Source organism: Pseudophryne corroboree, chromosome 10 (genome assembly GCF_028390025.1).
Source record: "Pseudophryne corroboree isolate aPseCor3 chromosome 10, aPseCor3.hap2, whole genome shotgun sequence".
Taxonomy (NCBI): Eukaryota; Metazoa; Chordata; class Amphibia; order Anura; family Myobatrachidae; genus Pseudophryne; species Pseudophryne corroboree.
The window spans coordinates 60,704,543-60,717,568 of record NC_086453.1 but is presented as its reverse complement, the minus strand read 5'-3'; the positions used below and the strand labels follow the sequence as shown (position 1 = coordinate 60,717,568).

Genomic DNA, 13,026 nt, shown 5'->3' with positions numbered 1-13,026 from the left:
ACGTATGAGCTTTAAAAACTAATTACAAATGTGATCCTAATAAATTTCAGGTTTCGATGCCATGGAACTTCTGTACATAGGAACTTAGCAGATGGTTTCCACAATTGTAAGAAGCCAGTATGGATTTCCTCACAGTAAAACTACAAGAATACATAAATGAAAAATGTGAAACGTGTTTTCTTCCCGTCAACGTGTGGAATGTGTTTTAATCGAATAGAAAGGAAGTGCGCTGTCCATCATGTATGATTATCCTGTCAGAAGGTGTTTAGATCAATAAAACCCTCCTTTCAGAAGAACGTCAAAGACTCTTCACACGGACCACATGTAAAGTTTAAGCGCGTATGTGTCTCACTGGAAGTAAGGGCTGCTATTAGGCCTGATGGTTTACTTAACGGTTTTTCAAATAACATGTCTTCAACTAAAAGACAATTGGCCTGCTGAAGAGCCGGACACGAGGGAGACTAAAAACCTGCACAATTGTGTGTAAATGTGTCGGCCAGAACCAGTAAGATACAGGAGGGCAAATTCACAGCCGCACGCAACGCCGAAGTTCACGTTACGGAGCGATTATTTGCAACTGCGCATTCACAGATATTTCTAACATTACCTATGGCGCCGGCGTTACACAAAGTCACTATTGCGATCGCAACAGACGGCATCCGAAATGCTGTGGAAAAGTGATTGGCGTTCCTGGGCAATGATTGTGAGGTCACTAGAAACGAACGTAAAAATGGTCCGTTCAGTGGGAGTTTTATATATTATCTTTGGCAATAATATAACATATAATATGACTAGTATTTTTTACTTATTTGCCAGGTCGCTAGTTAATGTGGTTGTCATTTAGCCTTATCTCTGTGTTGTTACTTGCCTCCCCTAACGCCTGTATAATCTCATTCATCAAAGTTTTATCTAGCCTCATGCCCTCCTGTGTCTCCGAGTCCAGTCTCAAAAACTCCTGCCTCATTCCACCCCTTGTCTCTTCAGCCTTATGCCACCCTCTGTATTTCTCCAGGCTCATGCTACCCCCAGTGTCTCTCCAGCCTCATGTCCACGCACCTCTCTTGCATCATGCCCCCACGTCTCTCCAGCCTTATGCCACCCCCTGGAATTTCTCCACCCTCATGCCCTACTGTGTGTCTCCAGCCTCATTTTGTATTATATAGCGCAGCAAATTCGTTACACTTTACAATTGGAAGCAACAATTGTAAAACAAAACTGGGTAATAACAAACAGTCATAGAGGTAGGAAGGCCCTGCTCGCAAGCTTAAACTCTATACCCCACCATGTCTAGGGCAGTACAGATGGTGTAATGGTTAGCATTACTGCCTCACAGCACTGAGGTCATGGGTTCGATTCCCACCATGGTCCTAATTCTGTGGAGTTTGTATATTCTCCCCGCACTTGCGTGGGTTTCCTCCAGGTACTCCGGTTTCCTCCCACAATCCAAAAATATACTGGTAGGTTAATTGGATCCCAACAAAAAATTTAACCCTAGCATAAATGTGTGTGCGTGTACATGTGGTAGGGGAATATAGATTGTAAGCTCTACTGGGGCAGGGACTGATGTGAGTGGGCAAAATATTCTCTGTAAAGCGCTGCGGAATATGTGTGCGCTGTATAAATAACTGGCAATAAATAAAATAAGAATTTACTTACCGATAATTCTATTTCTCGTAGTCCGTAGTGGATGCTGGGCACTCCGTAAGGACCATGGGGAATAGCGGCTCCGCAGGAGACAGGGCACATCTAAAGAAAGCTTTAGGATCACCTGGTGTGCACTGGCTCCTCCCCCTATGACCCTCCTCCAAGCCTCAGTTAGGATACTGTGCCCGGACGAGCGTACACAATAAGGAAGGATTTTGAATCCCGGGTAAGACTCATACCAGCCACACCAATCACACTGTACAACTTGTGATCTGAACCCAGTTAACAGTATGATAATAGAGAAGCCTCTATAAAAGATGGCTCACTACAATAATAACCCGAATTTTTTGGTAACAATAATTATGTACCAGTATTGCAGACAATCCGCACTTGGGATGGGCGCCCAGCATCCACTACGGACTACGAGAAATAGAATTATCGGTAAGTAAATTCTTATTTTCTCTGACGTCCTAGTGGATGCTGGGAACTCCGTAAGGACCATGGGGATTATACCAAAGCTCCCAAACGGGCGGGAGAGTGCGGATGACTCTGCAGCACCGAATGAGAGAACTCCAGGTCCTCCTCAGCCAGGGTATCAAATTTGTAGAATTTTACAAACGTATTTGCTCCTGACCAAGTAACTGCTCGGCAAAGTTGTAAAGCCGAGACCCCTCGGGCAGCTGCCCAAGATGAGCCCACCTTCCTTGTGGAGTGGGCATTTTAAGATTTTTGGCTGTGGCAGGCCTGCCACAGAATGTGCAAGCTGAATTGTACTACAAATCCAACGAGCAATCGTCTGCTTAGAAGCAGGAGCACCCAGTTTGTTGGGTGCATACAGGATAAACAGCGAGTCAGATTTTCTGACTCCAGCCGTCCTGGAAACATATATTTACAGGGCCCTGACCACGTCAAGCAACTTGGAATCCTCCAAGTCCTTAGTAGCCGCAGGTACCACAATAGGTTGCTTCATGTTAAATGCAGAAACCACCTTAGGTAGAAATTGAGGACAAGTCCTCAATTCTGCCCTGTCAGAATGAAATATTAAATAAGGGCTTTTATATGATAAAGCCGCCAATTCTGACACACGCCTGGCTGAAGCCAGGGCTAACAGCATCGTCACCTTCCATGTGAGATATTTTAAGTCCACAGTGGTGAGTGGTTCAAACCAATGTGACTTTAGGAAACTCAACACAACATTGAGATCCCAAGGTGCCACTGGAGGCACAAAAGGAGGCTGTATATGCAGTACCCCTTTTACAAATGTCTGAACTTCAGGCACTGAAGCCAGTTCCTTTTGGAAGAAAATCGACAGGGCCGAAAATTGAACCTTAATGGACCCTAATTTTAGGCCCATAGACAGTCCTGTTTGCAGGAAATGGAGGAAACGACCCAGTTGAAATTTCTCTGTAGGGGCCTTCTTGGCCTCCCACCACGCAACATATTTTCGCCAAATGCGGTGATAATGTTTTGCGGTTACGTCCTTCCTGGCCTTGACCAGGGTAGGGATGACTTCATCTGGAATGCCTTTTTCCTTCAGGATCCGGCGTTCAACCACCAAGCCGTCAAACGCAGCCGCGGTAAGTCTTGGAACAAACAAGGCCCCTGCTGGAGCAGGTCCTTTCTTAGAGGTAGAGGCCACGGTTCGTCCGTGAGCATCTCTTGAAGTTCCGGATACCAAGTTCTTCTTGGCCAATCCGGAGCCACGAGTATCGTTCTTACTCCCCTTTGCCGTATAATTCTCAGTACTTTTGGTATGAGAGGCAGAGGAGGGAACACATACACTGACTGGAACACCCACGGTGTTACCAGAGCGTCCACAGCTATTGCCTGAGGGTCTCTTGACCTGGCGCAATACCTGTCCAGTTTTTTGTTGAGGCGGGACGCCATCATATCCACCTTTGGTTTTTCCCAACGGTTCACAATCATGTGGAAGACTTCTGGATGAAGTCCCCACTCTCCCGGGTGTAGATCGTGTCTGCTGAGGAAGTCTGCTACCCAGTTGTCCACTCCCGGAATGAACACTGCTGACAGTGCTATCACATGATCTTCCGCCCAGCGAAGAATCCTTGCAGCTTCTGCCATTGCCCCCCTGCTTCCCGTGCCGCCCTGTCTGTTTACGTGGGCGACTGACGTGATGTTGTCCGATTGGATCAATACCGCCTGACCCTGAAGCAGGGGTTTCGCTTGACTTAGGGCATTGTAAATGGCCCTTAGTTCCAGAATGTTTATATGAAGAGATGTCTCCAGGCTTGACCATAAGCCCTGGAAATTCCTTCCCTGTGTGACTGCTCCCCAGCCTCGCAGGCTGGCATCCGTGGCCACCAGGACCCAGTCCCGAATGCCGAATCTGCGGCCCTCTAGAAGATGAGCACTCTGCAACCACCACAGGAGGGATACCCTTGTCCCCGGTGACAGGGTTATCCGCTGAAGCATCTGAAGATGCGACCCGGACCATTTGTCCAGTAGGTTCCACTGGAAAGTCTTGCGTGGAATCTGCCGAATGGGATTGCTTCGTAGGAAGCCACCATTTTTACCCAGAACCCTTGTGCATTGATGCACTGAGACTTGGTTCGGTTTTAGGAGGTTCCTGACTAGCTCGGATAACTCCCTGGCTTTCTCCTCCGGGAGAAAACACCTTCTTTCTGGACTGTGTCCAGGATCATCCCTAGGAACAGAAGACAAGTCGTCGGAACCAGCTGCGATTTTGGAATATTGAGAATCCAATCGTGCTGCCGCAACACTACCTGAGATAGTGCTACACCGACTTCCAAGTGTTCCCTGGATCTTACCCTTATCAGGGAATCGTCCAAGTAAGGGATAACTAAAATTTCCTTCCTTCGAAGGGATATCATTTCGGCCATTACCTTGGTAAAGACCCGGGGTGCCGTGGACCATCCCTACGGCAGCGTCCGAACTGATAGTGACAGTTCTGTACCATAACCTGAAATACCCTTGGTGAGAAGGGTAAATTTTGACATGAAGGTAAGCATCCTTGATGTCCCGAGACATCATGTAGTCCCCTTCTTCCAGGTTTGCAATCACTGCTCTGAGTGACTCAATTTTGAATTTGAACCTCTGTATGCAAGTGTTCAAAGATTTTAGATTTTAAAATCGGTCTCACCGAGCCGTCTGGCTTCGGTACCACAATAGTGTGGAATAATACCCCGTTCCCTGTTGCAGGAGGGGTATCTTGATTATCACCTGCTGGGAATACAGCTTGTGAATGGTTTCCAAAACTGCCTCCCTGTCAGCGGGAGACGTCGGTAAAACAGACCTTTGGAAACGGCGAGGGGGATACGTCTGGAATTCCAATTTGTACCCCTGAAATATTACCTGAAGGATCCAGGGGTCTACTTGCGAGTGAGCCCACTGCGCACTGAAATTCATTGAGAACGGGACCCCACCGTGCCTGAACTTGTAAAGCCCTAGCGTCATACTGAGGGCTTGGCAGAGGCGGAAAAGAGTTTCTGTTCCTTGAAACTGGCTGATCTCTGCAGCCATTTTCCTCTCCCTCTGTCACGAGCAGAAAAGAGGAACCCTTTTGTCCGCTTGCCAACCAGGACTGCGCCTGATAATACGGCGTCTTATTTTGAGAGGCGACCTGGGGTACATCCCCTTTTTTGTTAAGGAAATACTTCCAAATGCCGTTTGGAATCCGCATCACCTGACCACTTTACTGGTATAATTTGACAACGCACTTATACTTGATGCCAGTCGGCAAATATTCCGCTGTGCATCATGCATATATAGAAATGCATCTTTTAATTGCTCTATAGGCAATAATATACTGTCCTTATCTAGGATATCAAATTTCCAGTCAGGGAATCCGACCACGCCAACCCAGCACTGCACATCCAGGCTGAGGCGATTGCTGGTCGCAGTATAACACCAGTATGTGTGTAAATACATTTTAGGATACCCTCCTGCTTTCTATCAGCAGGATCCCTAAGGGCGGCCATCTCCAGAGAGGGTAGAGCCCTTGTTCTTACAAGCGTGTGAGCGCCTTATCCCCCCTAGGGGGTGTTTCCCAACGCACCCTAACCTCTGGCGGGAAAAGGTATACTGCCAATAACTTTTTAGAAATTATCAATTGTTATCAGGGGGAAACCCACGCATCATCACACACCTCATTTTATTTCTCAGATTCAGGAAAACTACAGGAAGTTTTTCCTCACCAAACATAATACCCCTTTTTTTGGTGGTATTTATATTATCAGAAGAGTGTAAACTTTTTCCATTGCCTCAATCATGCAATGTGTGGCCCTATTGGAAATCACGGTCGTCTCTTCACCGTCGACACAGGAGTCAGTATCCGTGTCGGCGTCTGTATCTGAGGTAACGGGCGCTTTAGAGCCCCTGTATGAGACGTCTGGACATGCACAAGCTGAGTAGCCGGCTGTCTCATGTCAACCACTGTCTTTTATACAAAGCTGACACTGTCACGCAATTTCAACAGTACATCCACTCAGGTGTCGACCCCCCAGGGGGTGACAACACTATTACAGACACTCTACTCCGTCTCCTCATCATTTTTCTCCTCATACATGTCGACACAAACGTACCGACACACAGCACACACACAGGGAATGCTCTGATAGAGGACAGGACCCCACTAGCCCTTTGGGGAGACAGAGGGAGAGTTTGCCAGCACACACCAGAGCGCTATATATATATACAGGGATAACCTTATATAAGTGTTTTTCCCTTTATAGCTGCTGTATTGTTTATACTGCGCCTAATTTGTGCCCCCCTCTCTTTTTTAACCCCTTTCTGTAGTGTAGTGACTGCAGGGGAGAGCCAGGGAGCTTCCCTCCAACTGAGCTGTGAGGGAAAATGGCGCCAGTGTGCTGAGGAGATAGGCTCCGCCCCTTTCTCGGCGTCCTTATCATCCGTTTTCTTGTATGTTTTGGCAGGGGTTAAATGCATCCATATAGCCCAGGAGTTATATGTGATGCATTTATTTTAGCCATAAAAGGTTTTCTATCGATTTATTGCGTCTCAGGGCGCTGCCCCCCCAGCGCCCTGCACCCTCAGTGACCGGAGTGTGAAGTGTGCTGAGAGCAATGGCGCACAGCTGCGGTGCTGTGCGCCTACCTTTATCTGAAGACAGGAAAGTCTTCTGCCGCCGATTTTTCCGGACCTCTTCGCTCTTCTGGCTCTGTAAGGGGGCCGGCGGCGCGGCTCCGGTGACCCATCCAGGCTGAACCTGTGATCGTCCCTCTGGAGCTAATGTCCAGTAGCCTAAGAAGCCCAATCCACTCTGCACGCAGGTGAGTTCGCTTCTTCTCCCCTTAGTCCCTCGATGCAGTGAGCCTGTTGCCAGCAGGTCTCACTGAAAATAATAAACCTAAACTAAAACTTTCACAAAGAGCTCAGGAGAGCCCCTAGTGTGCACCCTTCTCGTCGGGCACAGAAAATCTAACTGAGGCTTGGAGGAGGGTCATAGGGGGAGGAGCCAGTGCACACCAGGTGATCCTAAAGCTTTCTTTAGATGTGCCCTGTCTCCTGCGGAGCCGCTATTCCCCATGGTCCTTACGGAGTTCCCAGCATCCACTAGGACGTCAGAGAAATAAATGTGTCTCTCCAGTCTCAGGCTCATTCTGTGTCTCTCCAGCCCCATTCCCAACCTGTGTCTCTCCAGCCTCACGCCCCTCTGTCTCTCCAGCCCCATTCCCAACCTGTGTCTCTCCAGCCTCACGCCCCTCTGTCTCTCCAGCCCTATTCCCAACCTGTGTCTCTCCAGCCTCACGCCCCTCTGTCTCTCCAGCCCCATTCCCAACCTGTGTCTCTCCAGCCTCACGCCCCTCTGTGTCTCTCCAGCCCCATTCCCAACCTGTGTCTCTCCAGCCTCACGCCCCTCTGTCTCTCCAGCCCCATTCCCAACCTGTCTCTCCAGCTTCACGCCCCTCTGTGTCTCTCCAGTCTCATGTCCCCCTGTGCCTTCCTGTCATCTGTAGTCCCATGTTTCCCTCACTCCGCCCCCTTCCTCCCTATCTCTAATCTCTGCTCTCCTATCCCCATTGGATAGGGATGTGTATGTAGGGTTCACCAGAGGTGTCTTCAACTACCTTCCCATACCTGTTGCTCCCCCTCCACCCCATATCCCTGTCTGTCTCTTTCATCTCTGCCCCCTCCTACCCTCTTTCTCTTTCATCCATGTCCCCATCCAACAGCGGTAAATTTTACTGGGGTCAACATAGTGGTGCTGGGATTATCATGCCGACACCGCAATGTTGTTGCTGACATAATGTACCACACACAGCATATGCGCACCAAAAATACACATGTCCATAAGTAGACTTTTGTATATTGTTACCTGCGTCCCCTAAATCTTCTTGAGGTGGAACAGGCGGGCAGGCGTAGGCTGAGCACAGTATCAGCATGTTCATGTAATTGTGAAATATATTTTAGGAGGTGTATTTATACTGGTAGGCTGGTGCATCAATATGCACAAATATCGGTTGAATGCCTAATGACCCCTCAATCTACTAGTACTTATCATTACGACTATTGCAGGAAAGAGCATACACATTTAATTTTTAAAGGGCAAAACAACAGATCATGATTATGGGCCCGATTCAGACTTGATCGCTGCTGCGCGTTTTTGCAGAGGTCTGCGATCAGACAGCTGCTGCTCATAGAGAGTGAAAACCTGCCCCGTGCAAGTGTGTGACTGCATGTGTACGCCGTGCGAATACTTCACCAGACAGCGGACATCTGCAAATCCGTTTGCAGCTCACTCACCATTGAATGAATTTTTCCAGTGTGTGCGCAGCCCAGGAATTACTCCTAGAGTGCGATAGAAACAGGCTGATCGGGTCCGGAGCTGACGTCACACACGCACCCTGAAAACGCTAGGGCACGCCTGCATTTTTCCTGACACCCCAGAAAATGGCCGCTACCTGTCAATCACCTTGTGATTGAAATTTTCGCACCATCCTGTCGCTCTTTGACGTCGCACCTGCGCATTGCGGTGCATACGCATGCGCAGTCATTCGATACTCGACAGCTGTGCGATCAGGTCTGAATGGGCCCTATATTTGATATTAAAAAGAGTGACTCCATCACTTTTGTTTTAAACAGTCAGTACACTATTCTTTCCTGTCACTTCATATTGTGAACAAACAGGGTGAACAAACATAATATTGTGAACAAACAGGGTACTGTGACTGTAGCACTTACTACTAGATGTAAATATATGTACGTATATGCGCGATGTATGTCTGGCGAAAATACTAACGCTTTGGGCTAGAAGCGTCTTGAGGCACAATGACTGCACATCTTCACATACTGTACAAACCCTTTTAAGTATGCGTGGTTTCCTACATATGTTTGGTGAGCAAATACGTCAAAGTTTGAATAAGCCCCAAAGTGCCCACAGAGATCGTAATGGCTAACATTATGGAAGTGTGAGTGCAACAAGAAAAAAAAAAATTTTTGTCTAACCCAGCAAAATATTGCGTCTTAAAATCTGGCGCAAAAGTGTAAATGGAGTTGTATGTTATAAAGTAATAAAAAAACTTCTTCACTCCATTAAATTCGGTATGATCCTTAGTGACCTCCATTGTGTTATTTACAGTACATACAAATGAGAGACTATTACGATAAAGACATAAGACCCCATTAGCATATGGCCACCTACAGATATGTCCTCATACATCTAGCCTCAATACGCCACGCAGTGGGAGATGCTTGGCGCGAGTGAGCTGCCGGGACCCGTGCAACTCCACTAACACTGGGCGTCTTTTTTTGCCAAATGTCCAACTTTGGGGAGGATTTCGGCTTTCCACCTCAGAAGGGTGCATGCAGTAATAATGGCCACCCTGTGTACTAGCGTACATTGGCAAAACAGTTGACTATCACCCTTTGGGTACTCATTACTTATGGACGCCCAAAAACAATTGAATTTCCAGGTTACATACTATTTATCGGTGGGCGGGATGCCGGCTGTCAAGAACCTGACAGTGTCATCCCGCCCGCCAGAATGCCATCAGCGGGGCGAGCACTAAGAGTCCCCTTGCGGGCTCACTGCGCTCACCATGCTGCAGGCTTGGTGACTCGCTGCGCTTGCCACAGGTTCTATTCTCCCTCTATCTGTGTTGTGGACACCCACGAGTGGGAATAGCCCCCGTGCCCCGGGATTCCGACTGTCGACATTGTCGGCATTCCGGTGTCGGTATATTGACCGCTGGGATCCCAACAGCCGGCAAATTGATTGCATCCCAAATTTTCCCCTTACAATCTAGTGATATGGGCCATACAAGGTAACATTTTTTATACAGTTTGTGAGATCTTAAGATGTCCATTGCTTTAAGCCACAGGTTCTCAAACTCGGTCCTCAGAATTCCACACGGTTCATGATTTCCAGATCACCTGTGGATTTTTAAAATGTAAGAGTTGGTGATACACAGTGCACCTGCCGGATGACCTGGAAAACGTGACTTGTGTGGGGTCCTGAGGACCGAGTTTGAGAACCACTGCCAATGGAAGGTGCCTTACATGATTTTCAGTATTATAGGACGGGGCTCTTGGCTGCATTTTGCAGTACAAAAAGTCATAGCCCACTTGTAAGCCCCAGTAGATGAGCTGATACATTGAAACAAGGCAGTCCTTGGATAATATAGGAGTTCAAAGTTAAGTAATTTAACCCCAACACAATGTAGAACATTCAGAAAATATTAACAGAACTCCGAACTTATTGGCAACAATCTGTAGTTCAATTCTTGTATTCGGAACCTATTACACCGGAGACAATGAGTAGACCTTTTTCACTAACCTTTCCAAAACAAAAATACTTTAGTCATGTCTCTTTCCCAGTCATTTAAGAATTTAGGAGGATTAGAAAATCAGGAGATAACATCTGATACATTAATAATTCACAGTGTGTAGATACAAAAGACATCTTCTAAATCTGTATAGAATTTGTTAACTCAACAACGGTTATTAATGGTTTTGGCAAGTACACCACAAAATGACTGAGTTGTTTGAATCTTCAATGATCTAATGTGTAAAAGCCATCTAATGTCACTGCTTACCACAGTGTATGATCTCCATGGAGTCCTCTATTTCTGCTCCTGACTGCAGATACAATCTAGATGTCTAGTAAGAGACACAACATCATAACATTTTATGATCAAGATGATCCTGGACTTTAGGTCACCTCCGGGTCATGAATGTAAGCCTAAGCCCCTTGCCCTGCCAAACAAAACCATTGATGAGTATATGAGGAGACCACTATGAGGCAAGATATACATGTTTTATTTAATGGTAGATTTACAGGAAATCTTAGACAGGTAAATAAAAGTGTAGACAGGTTTGAGGTTAGATATTAGAACAAATCGGTCTTCCTTTGGAAAGAAAATGTATCTTGAAGGGAGAAGACTCATCTGGTGAGAGAGATATGGAGAGGATCTCAGACTTACTGAGGTTCATTCTGAAGCCCAAGATCCTTCCAAAATGGTCCAGCACTTGTAACATGCTAGGGAGAAGAGGAAGGATTATGTTACATGAAGGAACATAGTCATTCTTCATTCCAATCCTCAGGTCATGGAGTTTTCTTGTACAGTATAAGGTGAGACTTCCAGTATTATGAAACTAAAAGGGAACAAAGGGAAACCCCACACTGTGCCAGAGAGGGAACTGAGAGAGAGCTGAGAGGGACCATTCACATGCATCCTTTGCTAAGAATCATGAATAAAGGGTCTGATCCAAGAAGAAGCTGCTTGCTCCCAGCAAAAACAACAAAACTGACAAAGCAGAAGCTCCAACTTACTATGTTAGACAGTATCTCAGCAAAATGGAAGCCCATAGGGATCTGGCTGAGTGTATTATAGTAAGGGTACATAGCGGTTTATGTATTAAGCAGTGAAAATACTGGAGAAGTGCCCATAGCAACCAATCACCATCAAGGGGGAGCCATTCAATTTTCCGGCTGTCGGGATCTCAGTGGTCAGGATACCGACGCCGGAATCCCGCCAGCCGGCAATGCCGCCAGCCGAAATCCCTAAACGACAGGACTATTCCCACTCGTGGGTGTCCAAGACACCCACAGAGTGGGAAGAGATCCTGTGGCAAGCGCAACAAGTTCGCAGCGTGGCAGCTTTCTGGAGGGCAGAATGCCGCTGTCGGGATATGGACAGCCGGTGTCCCGCCCACCAGTAAATCGTATGTATTCCCATCAAGGTAGTATTTATCAAGTACATTCTATATAATGATAGGTATTAGATGATTGATTGCTATGGGCAACTTCTCCTCCGGTCTTCGTCTCCGCTATTTTCACTTCTTAATACATCAACCCCATAGAGTGTCCCTGGCATTTGGGGACAAAGCCCAACTGGTCTGTGGATCCTAGCAGGTCAAAATATCTTCAATCTGTTCACTAGGCATATACATTTGTAGTTATCAATATTCAACAATCAAATTGGATGTAGCACAAGGCAGAGTTCTAATGCTGGCTATATACTGGGTGATATATCGTCCGTTCAACTGAACGGCTGATATATTGTGGGCGCGTCGGCAGGTAAGTACCAGCGATATGTCTGTGAACAACGTTGTTCCCAGAGATATCGCATTGGCTGCTGCAGAGTTGCCGGTGACTGACATTACAAGTGTGCTGGCACATGTAAATGCGAGCCCAGTTGATACATCACGCAGGACACATCGGATAGGTCGGTGGATCAGCCGGATGGCCAATCAGTCGTTCTATGTGTTTCCAGCATTACACTCCTTTTTGACAATATACGTTGGCAATGCTTCAGGAGAAACAAAAGGGCTTTTTGGAGGCTGAGTTCACGTATTTTGATAAATACGTATGATTGGGTTTAGGCAATTGTTGCAGGAGTAAGAACCCATGAGGGCCTGTAGACTGATGTCTGATGTAAACAGGGGGCTTCCCACAAGGCCACACCCTCTTCCCCCCAAGGAGGCCACACCGCACACCTCCATGTGAGGCCACGCCCCCTTTCTAAAGGCACGCACTGAGGGCTATATACCGCCACTGTTAACAGAGACTTGTGCACTCTCCACTGCAGGGGCACTGATAGGGGTGGTTGGTTACTGATACTGGTTACCCAGGTGTGGGTTTGATAGAGGGGCACTGGTCAGCTGCTGAGGGGGACAAATTTTGCACGCCTTGCACAGTATTTTTACATTTTTCCCCAGAATTTTGCCCCTCTTCTCCCCAGTGCCCAATCAGCTCTTGTCGGCCCTGCTCCACAGAGGCTGGAGGCACTGAACTGAAGCTGGTGAAAAACTTTGGTACTTCTTTTGTCTTTACAGTCCCAGAGACCTCTGTTGTTCTATGATGTCACTGAAACTTGTATGTCCAGTGAATATTTACTGAGTCTTTCACCATGAAACGTTTGTGTTTATTTGCTGAGAGAA

General features: G+C 47.1%; 1 protein-coding gene and 1 long non-coding RNA gene across 4 annotated transcripts in view; one reads left to right on the top strand and one right to left on the bottom strand.

Moving 5' to 3' along the window:
- LOC134967011 (uncharacterized) overlaps positions 1 to 230 on the top strand; it is a 39,222-nt gene extending 38,992 nt beyond the window's left edge. Inside the window, exon 3 of the long non-coding RNA XR_010188767.1 lies at positions 51 to 230. This is a non-coding gene — a long non-coding RNA (uncharacterized LOC134967011). The remainder of the gene's footprint in view (positions 1 to 50) is intronic.
- NTF4 (neurotrophin 4) overlaps positions 1 to 13,026 on the bottom strand; it is a 264,224-nt gene that overhangs the window by 156,520 nt on the left and 94,678 nt on the right. The gene's annotated exons all lie outside the window — the stretch shown is intronic.